We start from the raw sequence: 17,950 nt of genomic DNA on the forward strand, positions 1-17,950 counted from the left end.
CTCCCGAGAGCCTTTGCACATCCACTCAACACTCTGTCCCTCAGCTCCACCTCCTGACATCTCATCCATCCATCCACCCTTCTCCACTCCACTGCTGTCACAGTCCGAGCACCCTACCTCTCGCCTGGAGTACTGCAACTGCTTCTGAGTCCTACTTTTCCTCCCCCAAGGACGTCCTCACTCTGTAACCAAAGCCACTGCATGCTGTGTTTTAAACTCTGCAGTGACTCTCCATTGCTTTCAGACCTAAAACAAAATTCTGGCTGGGTGTGGTGGTGCATCCCTTTAATCCCAGTACTTGGGAGACTGAGGTAGGAGGATTGCCACGAGTTTGAGGCCAGCCTGAGACTACACAGCGAAGTCCAGGTCAGCCTGGGCTATAGCAAGGCCCTACCTGGAAAAGCAACAACAACAAATCTGAATGTAAGCCATAAAGTCCCTGCTCCCCACAACCCATCTCTACCCATCTGTCCACTTCTTGGACAGTCATCTGGCCCTGTCCCTCAGCAAGGAGCCACCTGAACACCTACCCACCAGCTGTGCTTCAGGCACTAGTGACAATGGCAGTGAGAACACAGATGGAAACCTACACTGTCATGGAGTCTAAAATTCTTAGGTTTCATGGAATATAGAATATTTAATTTGTTTCTTTGTAATGAGGGTAAGAAGCAGTAATCGGGGGTGGGGTGCTACTGACATCTCTGACGTATCTCCATGATATATTATCCTCTCATCAGAGACCTAAGACCGTAAGGAGGCAAGACCCAGGACAACTGAAGGGAGTGTGCCAAGCACAGCAGCCGAGCAATGGCTTCGGGCTCTCTCGAGTATTGCGCTCCTTCCCACCCTTCATGCCTTCTCTCCTGCGGCTATCTGAATCCAGGACACCCAGCCAGCTGGCCACACTGACACCTCTGCTTGGTGAGACCTGCATCCTCAAAGATGCCTCTCGCGGTTCCCTGGGTGTTCCGCAGCAATCTCTGGCTCCTTACAGAGAGAGCTTGCTGTAGCTGTAACCGGATAGTCACTGGAGCCATCAGTTGTCTGCCTTTCTGGAATGTAACGTCCACATGGGCAGAGGCTGTTCCTGTCTTGCTCACTACAGCATTTCAAGCATGTTACAGCCCCCTTAAGGGCTTGTATAAATACCCCATGCAGGTAGCTCAGCGACATCCCACAGGGTTTTTTTTTAAATTTTCTTTGGTTTGTTTTTATTTATTTATTTGAGAGCGACAGACAGTAAAAGTGGCAGAGAGAGAGAATGGGCGCACCATGGCTTCCAGCCATTGCAGACGAATTCCAGATGCACGCGACCCCTTGTGCATTGGCTAATGCGGGTCCTGGGGAAATCGAGCCTTGATCCGGGGTCCTTAAGCTTCACAGGCAAGCGCTTAACCACTGTGCCATCTCTCCAGCCCCCTACAGGGTTTTTGAAAAAACTACACAGACCTCAGATTAAAGCACAAGTCTCACTGCCATCAAAAAGCATTCTCCAGTGTACTGGCTCAACTGTGATAAGGGCAACATCAGCCTTTTTCACTGACATATTGTCTAGATTTCAAACCCACAGTGCAGGTGTAATATGTGTACAAAGGAGATAACTAAGGTTTTCAAATGTCCCAGTCAGGAGATCGGCTCATACACAAGGGGGTGGCTGAAGCTTCGGGCACAGTGAAGGAATGAAGCAGGGTCCTGGACAAGCTGGCAACACTGCAGGAGGAGACGAGCAGGAGTGGAGGAATGTGAGGCAAGGAGGATGCCTGGGAGTTCCTTAAGATAGGGGAAGGGCTCAAGAGTGCTTAAGGCACTTGCCTGCAAAACGACTCGGGTTCAGTTCCCCAATACCCACACAGAGCCTGACGCACAAAGTGGCGCATACGTCGGGAATACATCTGCAGCACTGGAGGCCCTGGCACACCCATTCTCTCTGCCATGGCCCCTGGGTGCATGCTCACGGGCTGTGGGTTGTACACTTCTGGCCTCCGTGTACATGCGCATGGCATGTGCACATCTGCACACACATCATACCACATATGCTATACACACGCGTCAAAAAGAACAGAAGGGATGTCAATACTAACCCCAAGAGAAACAGACCAAAAAAGGGCCCGTGCAATCTCTAAAAACATACTTCAAGTGACAACCTTTCCTGCAGAAGGACAGACCCTTCTAGACTAATAGACTGAGGTCACGAGAGACAGTCTATTAAAGGAGCACTCCCAAGGGTGGAAGTGGGCACAGAGCTGGGAAAGGTTAGAAGCTCAGCTGCCCAGGCTATGAATCACGATCGTTTACATAGCAACGGCGCCTCCACTGGTATACCGCACACTTTTTCACAAACGCCCTGTCCCCCCACATGTACCCCCTGGTTGGGGGTTTCCAGTCTTTCTCTGCTGTTACTCTTTTATTTATCTATGTGTGTCTTTGTGCACACACACACGTGTGCACCAGGCTCTCTTGCTGCCACAACACTAGATCAAGTGCCACTTTTCATGTGTGAACAGTGACACCAGGACGACAGGCGGCTCAGAAAAACTGCCCAGGACTCTCTGACATTCTGGACAAAACCTGTTCACAAATACTGTTCTTAGTAGTAAATATGTATGCAAAGCTATTCTTTCTTCTATTTATTTTCATCCCATTTCTATTTATTTTACACTTTTTAAAACAATTTTGTTTATTTTTATTTGATAGCAAGGGGGGGGGAGGGAGAGGGAGAATATGGGCACACCAGGGCCTCCAGCCACTGCAAATAAACTCCAGACACATGCGCCCCCTTGTGCATCTGGCTAACGTGGGTCCTGGGGAATTGAGCCTTGAACAAGGGTCCTTAGGCTTTAGAGGCAAGTGCTTAACCGCTAAGCTATCTCTCTAGCCGTATTTTACAATTTTAAATAGCACTTACTAACAAAAGACTCAGGGTGGGGCAACCTGCTAAGGTCTAGACACCTTGTTATTTTTTTAATACTTGCTTTATTTAATTGAGAGAGAGAGAGAGAGAGAGAGAGAGAGAGAGAGAGAGAGAGAGAGGGAGGGGGGGCAGGCAGGGAGGGGAAGAGGGAGGACAGAATGGGTGTGCCAGGACCTCCAACCGCTTCAAACAAACTCCAGAAATATGCACCACTTTGTGCATCTGACTTACATAAGTCCTGGGATATCAAACCCAGGTTCTTAAGGTTTTCCAGGCAAGTGCCCTAACCTCTAAGCTATTTCTCCAGCCCAACTTTTTATTTTTGCTTATTTGCATGGCATTTCCTTCTATAATTTGCACAAAGCTGCTTTTTAAAACTTTTTTTGTTTCTTTGTTTTACAATGTAGGGTCTCACTCTAGCCTAGGCTGATGAGGAATTTACTACGGAGTCTAAGACTGGCCTCAAATTCACAGCAATCCTCCTAACTCTGCCTCCCAAGGATTGAGATTAAAGTTGTGCTCCACCACACATGGCTTGCTTTTGTAACCTTAAAAAAGCATTTTGAATTTACTTTATTACATGTGTGATGTATGTGTGGTGTCATAACCCACATGTGGAGGTCTGAGGACAGCCTCAGGATGGCTGTCCTCTCCTTCCACTTTGCTTGAGACAAGGTCTCCCTTGTTGCTCTGTTCTGTGGCTTCCTGTGTGCACCAGTCTAGCTGGCCCATGAGCTATGGGTTCTCCTGGCTCCACCTCCCACTGCCGTCAGCACATGGAGATCACAGGCACCTGTGTCCACCTCGTGTCCGCTCTACGTGGTGCTGGAGAACTCAGGCCAGCAGGCTTGCACGCAAGCATCACCAACTGCTGAGCCATCGCTCCAGCCCCTATTTTTAGTTTACATTTTAGAAAAGAATAATTTTTTAAAATATTTATTGATTGGGCTAGAGCGATGGCTCAGCAGTTAAGGAACTTGCTTGCAGAGCCTAATAACCTGAGTTCGATTCCCCAGTACCAACATAAACCCAGATGCACAAAGTGGCACATGCATCTGAGGTCTGTTTACAGTGGTTGGAGACCCAGGCACACCCATTCTGTCTCTCTTCTTTCTCTGCTTGCAAATTAATAATTAATATTTGTTGATTTGAGAAAGAGAAAATGGCAACACATGCCCTGCAGCCCCTGCAAACTCCAGGCACATGCAGCACTGGTGCATCTGGCTTTACGTGGGTACTGGTATTTTTTATGTGGGTACTAGAATTCAGACCACCAGGCTTTTCAAGAAAGCACCTCTAACTGGTGAGCCATCTCTCTGGGTCTCTACTGATGCCTTTGTTCAGCATGTCACCTGCAAAAACATACCTGGCAGCCAAGTGACAGCCCTGTCACCAGCACCCGTGAGTTACACAGCAGTTTCCAAAGGAATGTGTCAAACTTGAACTTGCTGATCCATGAGGTGGGCTCAAACATCAGAATGAGTTCTGCTCTGATCTGATCTCTTGTAAATCACCATCTGCCATCCTTCAGCACACCACACACAATGTTACAGTGGTACGGCAATCCTGTATAGTACCACACACGACCAAGACTCCTGAACTTCGTTCAGACCAGTGGCAGAAGCAGATCTTTGCTCCCCTGACCCTCCTGCCTCTCCCCTCTTCCTACAGGTGGGCACCACAAGCGGCCTGCCTTCTCTCATACCGTTCTGAGTCTTTCCTTATAATATCGAAACCTTTTCCTTGCTTCATCCTTTTCTTTAACCTGGTCCACAGGCAGATCAGAACTTGGCCACTAGCAGCTCAGTAAGAAGCAGTGTAATGATCCACATCACACTTTACACATCTTGAACTCTACCTAATACCAAGTGTGACAGAATTATACCGCTGCTGTTGGTTTTCTCCCGGGTATAAACATGAGACAGCTACAATATATACCTGTGAGCCTCAGGCCGCAGCCTCAGCACAGATCCCCAAACACAGCGGCCGGCCTTGTGCCACCGTCCACAGATGAAGCCATCGCGCACACATGCAACTGAGGCAGCATCAGGTCCCACAGAGAACAGACTCGAGGTCTTCGGTAGAAGCAGTGCCTGGCCTGCCACGAATGTTTCTCTTTGTCGCTTTACCTGCCCAGCTCCATGAGAGTAAAGCATACCTGAGGCACCAAGTGTCCCTCCAAGCCAGCTGCCCAGGATCATCTCCTCCCCATGTGCTACGAGAAAGGATTAGATTATTCCCATCACTTCTCGTTGCAGAAGCCTACTATCCTATAGCAATATGACAGCCAAAGGGGCCCAAGTCCAGGAAAGTCTCCAGCACCAGCAGCGCAGTGATTTATGTGAAATATTATATGTGAATTGTCAAAGACAACAAGAAGTGACAAAGTACCCATGTGGCAGACCCAGCTGGCCAAAAGATCATGTGAACTCAATTTAAGGATTTGGCTGTAAACCCAGGATAAACCCACAGAATGGCCTGGATACAAAGAAATGGAAGGAAGGAATCGCTAGGATAGTAGGAGAAATGTCAACCTGAAGTCAACAGAGGGATCACAGCCTTCCCATCGTGGAGGAGCAGGCCAATGAGTGAGTTTCACGTTTGGTTTTAGTAGCCTTCAAAAGCAGCACCAGGGGATGGAGAGATGGCTCAGCGGTTAAGAAGCTTGCCTACAAAACCTAACAACCAAGGGTCGATTCCTCAGTAGCACCCACATAAAGACAAATGCCCAAGGTAGTACATGATCTGGAGTTACCCCTCCCCCTCTAGTGGCTAAAGGCCCTGGCACACCCATTCTCTATGTCTTTTCTCTCTGAGTAAAGGAAGGCAGACTAAGGCACAAAGGGACTAGTGGTTTGAATGACACAAAGTACCAAATAAGTATATTCATTTTAGTAACTGACCACTGAAATTAAAAACAAAAAAAATTGGAGCAAAAGAAAAAAGACAAGCCCTGAGATCCTGTCTGAATCTGAGTGTCAGCACTGGTCCACGCCACGGGCAGCAGGCGTCTCAAAGCTCAGACGTCCTCTGCTCTCAGCTCAGGCCCAGCTCCTCTGGACTTCTGGGCCAGGGTGTGATTTCAACTCCACTAGATCTGCTAGTTTACAATCAGGAACATTCCTAGATATCCAGCCCCGAAACCAAGGCTGACAGAGATAACGACTGAGGGCAGCAGCCAAGAGCTGCTGGTGGGCACGCGCCCATGGCTGGCTGCCTCTCCCGTGCCAGGGGAGCACTCGAGTGTGTCCAGAAGCCTCCATGACTCACCCTGGCTGATCTTTGACCTCCCCACCATAGTGAGATTCAGTCCACCCAGTGGGAACTATAGACTGTGAATCCTAACATTTCCAAAAGTGACATTCACCGTGGTTTACGAGGACAAGGGGGACAGTAAAATGAAGACAGGCCCATGGGGAGGAAGGCAGCCATCCCATCTGGCTGACATCACTGCCTCTAGAAGGCCTTTAGTGAGCTGTATTTGCACTGGAGATATGAGGATGACTCCTGTGTCCTACTTGGCACTCCCCTCTCTCTGTAGGGGTCACAGCTATTCTCCCAAGGCCAACAGATCTGTTTAATCTACATCTGCACGTCCCCCCCACCCAATTCTTTTCTAAACTTAACTCAAACCTCTCATCACCTCTTTTTATTTTTTTTGAGCACATGAAGAACACATTTTTATTTTACAATCTGTCATATAATAATGGACTTACAACTTATAGAAGTTTAAGCACACAATATATGGGCCCCCATTTATGTATTTCCCTGGCTCTTTGGGTATTAGGGGTGCCTGGTGTCAGTCCAGGGTTGGGGTGGTTTTCTGTTATCCACTTCCTGTTACCTGCTTGGCTACTCAGTTATTCCATTGCCCTTCTGCTTTGTACAAATGGCCAGATGCCTTTTTTAAAAAGTATTTTTTATTTTTATTTATTTGAGAGTGACAGAGAGAGAAAGAGGTAGATAGATAGATAGATAGATAGATAGATAGATAGATAGATAGATAATGAGCATGCCAGGGCCTCCAGCCACTGCAAATGAACTCCAGATGTGAGTGCCCCCTTGTGCATCTGGCTAACGTGGGACCTGGGAAATTGAGCCTCGAACCAGGGTCCTTAGGCTTCACAGGGAAGTGCTTAACCACTAAGCAATCTCTCCAGCCCAAATGTTTATTTCTTTTTTTTTTTTTGGTTTATTTTTACTTATTTATTCGAAAGCGACAGACAGAGAAAGAGGTAGAGAGAGAGAATGGGCGCGCCAGGGCTTCCAGCCACTGCAGACGAATTCCAGATGCGTGCGCCCCCTCGCCATCACCTCTTTTTAAAAATCACCAAAGGTCAGGCATAGTGGCACATGCCTTTAATCCCAGCACTCAGGAGGCCAAGGTGGAAGGATCAGTTTGAGTTCAGAGCCACCCTGAGACGACATAGTGACTTCCAGATCAGCTGTGACAGAGCAAGGCAAGAACTACCTCCAAAACAAAACAAAACGAAAAAATCACCTATGTTTCAAGTGCCCAGGCCTTACAATAGCCCAAACCATTCATTCTCTTTGCCTGTAAGTAGGTCTCTCTCCTTACTCCTTGTTTTCCCTATGCTTTCCAGACATGCCGGGCTTGCGAGCAGGGTCACCTCTCCCCTCAGAGGGTCGGGTCAGGCTGGGGCTCTATGCCTCTGTCTACTTAATCAGGATTAAAGCACAAACTTGCCAAAGTCTACAGACAAAAATAGCAGACAGGCGTTCCACGACAGTGTGGGCTTTTCCTAACACCTACATCCAAACTGCAGTTCTAGCTCCCAGTCTGACAGTATTTTTAAGGATAACAATATCTAAGTAAGTCGTCTACAATTGGTTTTGATTAGTCTTGATTAAAATTGACAGTACTCCTGTAAAAAGAAGGGTATACTCTATACTCTAGACATGCTGGGAGGCCCGAGAGCTCCTAACCTGCCCTCTGGCAGGGCTGTTGTGACCGACTTTGCACACACGTGCCTTCTCCTCCCAGGTCAGGAAACCTGTCAGTGCCCCATGCACAGCAGACACGCACACGTACTCACACAGCACCGGATCAAACTGTGCCCTCAACTTGGAGGGGCAGCAAGACTCGGCCAAGAACGTCTGGCGACACCACCCTGCTCCGCTGGATGGCGCGGTCACCCCACACTACACACAGGGGGCACCCTGAGCGCTTTCTCTGGAGGAACAAAGGTCAGATATCCAGTCAGCAGACTTGCACGCTAGAGAGAGGCCAGTCAAGCCAACTTGGTGAGCATTCTTTCAAGCACACTGACGTTAAGTGACACAGACCACCACAACAGGGCAATACAAAGTCCTGTGTTTTACTTTCATCTGTCTAGAAACAGGATGTATTTCAGAATCCCTTCTTGTCATTGAAAACATTCAGGAATAAGGCTATTTCTGAGCCAGTAATGGGATGTAGCAGACTAGATGTCTTAATAGTATTCCATGCGTATAAATAACCTATTAATACTCAATACATAGTCACTAGCTTATTACTCCTAAGTAGGCAAATTTAGTAAGTTCCAGTATGTTATATATTTAGAAACATACATGTGTTCTTTTTTAAACTGGCACAATATAGCAGGCACAAGAGGCTGTGCAAATGTCTCCAAGCAAATATGGTCAGAAAAACCTTACAGTTCATTTTCACCTCATGACTGGTTTCCTTTGGGCCCACCCAGTAAAACAACTTCCGCAAAATACCATTATTGGCTAATTCTCTGCCTCTGGAGGACCTACAATTATAAACCCCACTAAACTAATGAACTTCCTGCCTATTTGTAAAGACTTCCAAACTTGGAGAATCGACATGTTTGGTTGGCAAACGTTTTCCAAAGTATAAAAATCTTGGCAATGGGGCTGGAGAGATGGCTTAGCGGTTAAAGCGCTTGCCTGTGAAGCCTAAGGACCCCGGTTCGAGGCTCGACTCCCCAGGACCCACGTTAGCCAGATGCACAAGGGGGCGCACGCGTCTGGAGTTCGTTTGCAGGCTGGAAGCCCTGGCGCGCCCATTCTCTCTCTCTCTCTCTCTCTCTCTCTCTCACTCTCTGTGTGTGTGTGTGTGTGCCTCTTTCTCTCTCTGTGACACTCAAATAAATAAATAAAAATGAACAAAAAAAAAAAATCTTGGCAATGAAGAAATCCATTTTGGTGCTTTGACCAGAAACTAGAAAGCAACCTCTCTGGGCCCCTATTTCTGGCAAGGGCAACTAGAGACACAGAGTTGTGACCTTGGGTAAGGTCACTCAGGCTGCTGGTGGCAGAATGAGTGTACTTCTTTGAGGCCCACTTACTTTCCTCTTATCTGATCTAAATGACCTGTGGCCTGACGACAGCATGCTGTTCCTGTTCTGCACTGCTGAGCAAGACCTCATGGCGACCCACACAGAGTCTCCATCTCCCAGCAAGAGATGCAGAGAGAGCTCTCGAGCAAGCGTCAGACAGCTTGCTGTAATAGTGGTTAACCCTCTAAGAGAGCCATGTCCCTACAGAGGGCTTCTTGTTTCTTATCTTTAAAAATGAGGGAGGGGGGCCGAAGAGATGGCTTGGTGGTTAAGGCAAATGCCTGCAAAGCCTAAAGACCCAGGTTCAGTTCCTCAGTACCCACCCCCATAAGCCAGATGCACAAGGTGGTGGTGCATGCATCTGAAGTTCCTTTGCAGTAGCTAGAGGCCCCGGCATGCACAATCTCTCTATCTGCCCCTCTCTCTCTCAAAATAAATAAATAAAAATAAATAAGAGGGAGGGGCTGGGGAGATGGTTTAGTGGCTAAGGCACCGGCATATAAAGCCTAAGGACCTCAGTTCAATTCCCCAGTACCCATATTAAGCCAGATGCACAAAGTGACACATGTGTCTGGAGTTCATTTACAGTGACTGGATGCTCTGGCATGCCCATTCTCTCTCTCTCTCTCAAACTCTGGTCCTTAGGCTTTGTAGGCAAGAACCTTAACCACAGAGCCATCTCTCCAGCTCCTTATTACCATTTAGAAACACAGAAAAGGAGGTTGACTCCCAGGATCCTTCTCTCCTCTGTGGAAGTGTGGAAATGGCTGACAATCTGAGACTATTGCAGTCAGAGAAAACTAGGCTCCAAATGGACAAAGGTACAGTGAACGTACAATGGCTGATCATTTGACTCCACGTGCCCATTTGAGATCAAGGACAGACCCTGGAGGCGTAATATGCACAAGTTCAGGGAACATGTATATACATGGTTACTTCCAGTTACTCCTACAAACTTGAGCTAGAAAAGAGAAAAAAATAGGGGAGGGACAAGGAAAAGAGAGGGAAGAGAGACCCACAGAACAAGTCAACAATAAAATGATTAAAAACAGTCTGTGGTCACCTCAAAACTGAGTCTAGCTGGACATGGAACCACACACTTTTATGATTTTTTTCTCAACGTTTATTAACATTTTCCATAAGTATAAAAAATATCCTATGGTAACTCCCTCCCTCTCCCAACATTCCCCTTCGAAACTCCATTCTCCATCATATCCCCTCCCCATCTCAATCAGTCTCTTCTATTTGGATGTCATGATCTTTTCCTCCTCTTATGATGGTCTTGTGTAGGTAGTGTCAGGCACTGTGAGGTCATGGCTATCCAGGCCATTTTGTGTCTGGAGGGAGCACGTTGTAAGGAGTCCTACCCTTCCTTTGGCTCTTACATTCTGCCACCTCTTCCGCATTAGACCCTGAGCCTTGGAAGGTGTGATCGAGATGTTGCTCACTACTCCAGCCACTTCTTTCCAGCACTATGATACCTTCTGAGTCATCCCAAGGTAACTGCTATCTGAAAAGAGAAGATTCTCTACCCAAAGTGAGAGTAGCATTAATACAAAGGTATGAACATTAATAGAAGTGCTTACTGGGCAGTTTGATGAGCATAGTATATACATTTAGCCAGACATCAGCACATGTTACACCCCTAGAGCTCATAACTACCCCTGTTTTAAGTTTTCAGTATTAGGGATATATTCCCTCCCATGGAGCCGACCTCCGGTCCAATTAGAGGGCAGTTAGTTTCCACCATGATAGATATGCCACGATTGCACCCGTTGGCTCATTTGGCCTGGCTGGCCAATTATAAGGTTTGCAGTGTCCACTGCTGAGTATCTTCACTGGTGGTATCTCTTTCTCCCATTGAACTACATGTAGAATGGCTTCTTCCAGCTTTCTGTTAGCTGGTCTACATAGAGGAGGTTATCAGCTCAGTTCCAGAAGGATTTCTCAGTGGCTTTGTAGCCCAAGTATGTGGAGTCTTCAGCAATAGAGTCTTACCATCTATTCCTGGTGGGAAACCAAGGGCCTCAGCAATAGCCTATAATTTTGGGGGGCATCAGGGACCTCCCTGGCCAACAATCACTGGAAGGTATCCCATCCCTGGCACTGAAAATTTTCTAGCAACGATCTATGGCTCCTGAGTGTTCCATTGTCCAAAACCAGAGGATTCCATATGATTTATTTATATCTTCGTAGATTTTCATTAGCCTTCCTTCCACATTTCCTTTATTCAGTCTCTTCCCCTGACCTCACTTTGGGCCTTTTCACACCCGTTAATCTATTCTTCTATTTACATATATACAATACCAACCTATTAAGTACCCTTCTCCCTTCCTTTCTCTTCCCTTTATATCTCTTTTTTAGCCTACTGGCCTCTGATACTGAGTTTTATGTGTCACACAGAAGCCCAATCATCCGTAGCTAGGATCCATATATGAGAGAGAACATGCGACCCTTGGCTTTCTGGACCTGGGTTACATCACTTAGTATAATCCTTTCCAGATCCATCCATTTTCCTGCAAATTTCATAATGCTGATTAGAACTCCATTGTATAAATGTGCCATATCTTCATTATCCACTCATCAGTTGAGGGATATCTAGGCTGATTCCATTTCCAACTATTATGAATTGAGCAGCAATAAACATGGTTGAGCACGTACTTCTAAGGAAATGAGATGAGTCCTTAGGGTATATGCCTAGGAGTGCTATAGCTGGGTCATATGGTAGATCAATCTTTAGCTGTTTTAGGAACTTCCACACTGATTTCCACAATGGCTGGACCAGATTGCATTCCCACCAGCAGTGTAGAAGGGTTCCTCTTTTTCCACCCCTGCCAGCATTTATGATCATTTGTTTTCATGATGGTGGCCAATCTGACAGGAGATGGAATTTCAATGTCATTTTAATCTGCATTTCCCTGATGACTAGGGATGCAGAACATTTTATAGATGCTTATATGTCATCCATATTTCTTCTTTTGAGAACTTTCTATTTAGATCCATAGCCCATTTTTAATTGGCGTGTTTGATTTTTTATTATTTAACTTTTTGGGTTCTTTGTATATCCTAGATATTAATCCTCTACCAGATATATAGCTGGCAAAGATTTTTTTCCCATTCTGTAGGTTGCCTCTTTGCTTCATTCACAGTGTCCTTTGCAGTACAAAATCTTTCTAATTTCATGAGGTCCCAGTGGTTTTATTGCCTCAGTAATTGGGGTTATATTCAGAAAGTCTTTGCCAAGACCAATATGTTGAAGCATTTCCCCTACTTTTTCCTCTAGCAGTTTCAGAGTTTCACATCTGATGTTAAGGTCTTTAATCCATTTGGACTTAATTCTTGTGCATAGAGAGAGAGAAGACTCTATTTTCAGCCTTCTACAGATACATATCCAGTTTTCCTAGCACCATTTGCAGAAGAGGCTATCTTTTCTCCAGTGAGTATTTTTGGCACTTTTATCAAATATCAGATGGCTATAGCTACCTGGACTTACATCTGGGTCCTCTATTCTGTTCCATTGATCTACATGTCTGCTTTTGTGCCAGTACCATGCTGTTTTGGTTACTACAGCTCTGTAGTATTGGTTAAAATCAGGTATGGTGATACCTTACCACCCACCTTATATTTGTTGCTCAGTATTATATTAGATATATGAGGTTTTTCTGTGATTCCAAATGAATTTTTGGATTTTGTTTTCTATTTCTGTGAAGAATGCCCTTGGAATTTTGATGGGGATTTCATTAAAAGTGTAGATTGCTTTTGATAAGATTGCCATTTTCACAATATTGATTTTTCCAATCCAGAAACAAGGGATTTTTTTTCCATTTCCTAGTGTGTTCTCCAATTTCTCACTTGAGTGTTTTATAGTTTTCACTGTAGAGGTCTTTTACTTTGTTGGTTAGGTTTACTCCAATGTACTTTACTTTCTGTGATGCAATTGTGAATGAGAGTGATTCGCTGATTTCATCCTCTGTGTGTTTGTTGTGAGCATATAGGAAGGCTACTGATTTCTGTGTATTTATTTTATATCCTGCTACATGGCTGTAGGTGTTTATAAGCTCTAACAGTTTGCTGGTAGAGTTTTTAGGATCCTTTATACATAGAATCATGTCATCTGCAAGTAATGATAACTTGATCTCTTCCTTTCCAATTTGTATCCCTTTTATGTGTGTCTCTTGCCTTACTGCTATGGGTAAGACTTCCAGTACTACATTAAATAAAAGTGGGACAATTGGGGCTGCAGAGATGGTTTAGTGTTTAAGCGCTTGCCTGTGAAGCCCAAAGGCCCCAGTTCAAGGCTCAATTCCCCAGGATCCATGTTAGCCAGATGCAAAAGGGGGCGCATGCATCTGGAGTTTGTTTGCAGTGGCTAGAGACCCTGGTGTGCCCATTCTCTCTCTCTCTCTCTCTCTCTAACTGCCTCTTTCTCTCTCTGTAACTCTCAAATAAAAAAAAAGTGGGAACAATGGTCACCCTTGTCTTTTTCCTGATTTTAGTGGAAAAGCTTCATTTTTTCCCCATTTAGTAATATGTTGGCTGTAGGCTTGTCATAAATAGCCTTTATTATACTGAGATATGTTCCTTCTATTCCCAGTCTCTGAAGGACTTTTATCATGAAGGGATGTTGGATTTCCTCAAATGCTTTCTCTGCATCTAAAGAGACGACCGTGTGATTTTTGTCCATCAGTCCATTTATATAATGTATTCCATTTATTGATTTGCATATGTTGAACCATCACTGCATCTTTGGGATAAAGCCTACTTGGTCAGGGTGAATGATCTTTTTGATATATTCTTGTATTCTGTTTGCCAATATTTTGTGGGAATTTTTGCATCTATGTTCATGAGGGAGACTGATCTGTAATTTTCCTTTTTTGTTCTATCTTTGCCTGGTTTTGGTATCAGGGTAATGCTGGCTTCCATTTCTTTATGCAGAAAGCAATTGGAATTATAGTGGAAGCTCCACTCTGCTCCCCGCACAACAGCATTTCTAAGTACCAGCAGGCTGAGCACCATCCCAGCCACAAGTACTGGCACACTATGCTGGGAATAAAAGAAAAGGGTCACTGAATTCTGACTCTCCCTGTGTCCCAATGATTTGGCTAACATGCCTTCTTCAAGGTTCAAAAAAGACTGGTATCTAAAACAAGACAAGACACAGGAAAATGACTCAGTAAGTAAATAAGGTGACTGTGATGCAAGCAGAGGACCTGAGTCATCTCCCTTGCACCCACATAAAGTGTATGCATCCTGTGTACTTCACACGGGCAGGTGGGCCATGCCATGATCCCAGCACTGGAGAAGCAGAGACAGGGAATCCCTGAGGTGCATTGGCTAGCCAGCATAGCCAAATTGGTAAAATGTTTGTTCATGAGAGAGCCTGTCTCAAATAAGATGGAGAGCAACTGAGCAAAACTCTCAGTGTCAACCTTGGGCTTCTACATGTGTGCACACAAATGGATGTTCACACACTATGGTAGACATGAACTCGTAACGAGCGTCCCACAGCCTGGCTGGAGAAGGTGTCACTGGCGGTGGATATTGGAGTCCACTCCTGAAGTGGGAAAAGAACAGTCTGGAGCTTTGGCTGTTGGTGTTGTCTTTCTACTTAGATCTATGGAAATGAGCCAGCTTCTTCCTAATAAGCTTGAAAGAAACCCTTTCCTCCCATAAGCTGTGTCTAGTTGTATGTTAGTCTGAGAATTAGAAGCTTATCTAAACATTCTACAAACATGGGGCTGGAGAGATGGCTTAGTGGTTAAGGCATTTGCCTGCAAAGCCAGAGGATCCCGGTTCAACTCTCCAGGATCCACGTAAGCCAGATGCACAAGGGGGCGCATGAATCTGGAGTTTGTTTGCAGTGGCTGGAGGCACTGGCATGCCCATTTTCTCTCTCTCTCTCCCTCTCAAATAAATAAGTAAACAAATAAAAATATATTTAAACATTCATACAAACGTGTACACATGCACACATGCAAAAAAAGAAAGAAAAACAAGGTACTTAGAAAATAACCCCAAATAATTCTGAAACATGCTAAAATTAGTACTAGAATTTCCTATTCTTCTCATAACCAGCTGCATCATGATCTACACTTGCCCTTTTCTAGAGACTTCACTCAGCCCTCACCTTCTCCCCAAAGCCCTGGATGGCTAGCTGATTCTCTGTGCAACATCAAGAGTCACAGTATAATACCTCAGTTGCCGTCACTGGTCTCCTCTCCCCATCAGACGGCAAGAAGCGAGAAGGCTGGGAGTGCCTTCTCATCTCAGTCCCCACAGCACATAGCACCGCCCGTTTAACAGCCTCTAACTTCCATTGCCCCATTCTACCAGGATGTTTTCTCCAGACTTTCATAAGCAGATTTTGACATTAGTCTGTCATTTATAAAAAGAAATACTGAGCTGGGAAGGTGGCACAGGGATAAAGGCATTTGCTAATAAAAAATAATGAATAACAAAAAATAAGTTTCAAGTTCTTTTACAAATGAGAAAATATACTTAGAAAAATTAACTTAGCCAAGTTCAATGAAAGGAAGTGAGCAGAGCCCATGAGTCTTATCTCATTATAACACATGACAAATACAAAGATAACTTTCAGGAAAAAAGCAACAACAAAGTAAAAAACACTAAGGAAATTATTTGCTATTATTATCTTTGTAGGTTTTTTCCATGTTCACAAATATCACTTTATAGGAATTCAAAAGACAACATTATTTCTTCTCCCTAAATTAATCATATCACAGTAGGAAAATACAAACTAAAACAGCCCTGAGACATTACTTCATTCTTATAATTACGAAAACCCAGCTCTGAGCCTCAGTACCCTCTTCCTCCTAGAAACTTCTGTGTCATGAGCAAAGCAGAGGAAGCAGCAAACGTGCAATTGGAAGTGTACACAGGAAAGATGAGGCAGGCGTCCCGGGAATGAATGGAGCCTGTGCACCCACTGGGCCTGCAAAGACAGGAATGCCCAAGGCTGCGGACACTGGCACAAGCTTTGGGATGGCATGCTACTGTTGATAATTTCTCAATGAATCTAGAACTTTCATCACCATCTGATGGCCAAGACCACCCCTCAGAGTCCTTCCTTGCTTACAACCCAAACAACCTGTTGGTCAGATGGACTTGCGGCACCCTGGGATAAGTTCTTAGTTGTGTGCCGTAAATGATGTCTTCAGCTGTCTCACAAGAAATAACAATAACAGGGGCTGGAGAGATGGCTCAGCGGATACAGCACTTACCTGCATAGCCTAACAACCCAGGTTTAACTCCCCAGTATCCACGTAAAACCAAGATGTGCAAAGTGGTGCATGCATCTGGAGTTTGCCTGCAATAGCAGCTACAGGCCCTGCTGCAACCATTCTCTTCCCTCCCCTTCTCTGTGTGCAAATAAAAAATAATTTAAAAACTTAAAATAATTTACCGAGTTCCAAATGCTGGTGAGGACAGCCGGCATGGACAATTGCCACTCACTGCTGGTGGAAATGCACAGTGGTACATGGGGTAGAAGACAGTTGGGCAGCTTCTTAAAGCTAAGCATACAGGCCCGAGAAATGGCTTAGTGGTTATGATGCTTGCCTATGAAGCCTAAGGACTCAGGTTCTATTCCCCAATACCCATGTAAGACAGATGCATTTGGAGTTTGTTTACAGTGGCTGGAGGCCCATTCTCTCTGCCTCTCTGTCTTACTTTCTCTCTCTTAAATATTTTTTTTAATATTTTTTATTTATTTATTTGAGAGTGACAGACACAGAGAGAAAGACAGATAGAGGGAGAGAGAGAGAATGGGCGCGCCAGAGCTTCCAGCCTCTGCAAACGAACTCCAGACGCGTGCGCCCCCTTGTGCATCTGTCTAACGTGGGACCTGGGGAACCAAGCCTCGAACCGGGGTCCTTAGGCTTCACAGGCAAGCGCTTAACCGCTAAGCCATCTCTCCAGCCCCTAAATAAAAATTTTTTAAACTTTAAACTAAGCATATTCTAAGTACATGACCTGGAAGGAGTGCTCCATGTGGTGTACACAGACAAGGTGAAAATATGACCACAAAAAGCCAATACACAGATGGTCACAGTAATTGTATTCAAAGCTGCCAATACTTGGAAACAACTAAAGTCTCCTTCTAGCACAAGTCAACTGGTCATCCACAGAACATCTACAGCAGCTCTTTTGCCCACTGCTGTGATCAAACACCTCACTGGAAACAGCGTGGAGGGGGGGGGGAAGCTTCTTTAGTCAGCTTACTTTCCAAGGGAATGCTTTCCATACTGCCTGCATGGTCAGGAGCCCAGCAGGGGCACATCACATCCCCAACCAGGAAGCAGAGAATGAACAGGCACCAGGCCATGCTATGGACCTCAAAGCCCACCCTGCAGGGATACTTCCTCAAACAAGGTTCCAACCCTTAAAGGCTCCACAGCCTTCCCAAACAGCACTACCAGCTGGGGACCAAGTGGTCAAATCCACAGGCTTATGGGAGACATGTTATTTTCAAAACCACATCCTTTAAGTAATGGAGTGTTTTTCAGCACTTAAAGGAAATAAGCTGTAAAAAGACAAGGGTGGAATATGAAGGCGTATCGCTAAGTGAAAGTAAACCTGTATTCCTCTCAGTACACAACACTCTTTACAGGCAAAACTCTCTTTGCAGAGAGTTAAAAGACACCTGAGGGTTACAGGTGTACAGAGAAACGACCGAGCACGACAAACTGAGAACAATGCAGAGGCCCCCAACACC

The 17,950-nt window shown here is 45.3% G+C and overlaps 1 protein-coding gene across 2 annotated transcripts in view; it reads right to left on the reverse strand.

Moving 5' to 3' along the window:
• The window catches only part of LOC123453262 (TBC1 domain family member 1-like), a 40,615-nt gene that overhangs the window by 12,613 nt on the left and 10,052 nt on the right, over nucleotides 1-17,950 (reverse strand). The gene's annotated exons all lie outside the window — the stretch shown is intronic.

This window comes from Jaculus jaculus, chromosome 11 (assembly GCF_020740685.1).
Source record: "Jaculus jaculus isolate mJacJac1 chromosome 11, mJacJac1.mat.Y.cur, whole genome shotgun sequence".
NCBI lineage: Eukaryota > Metazoa > Chordata > Mammalia > Rodentia > Dipodidae > Jaculus > Jaculus jaculus.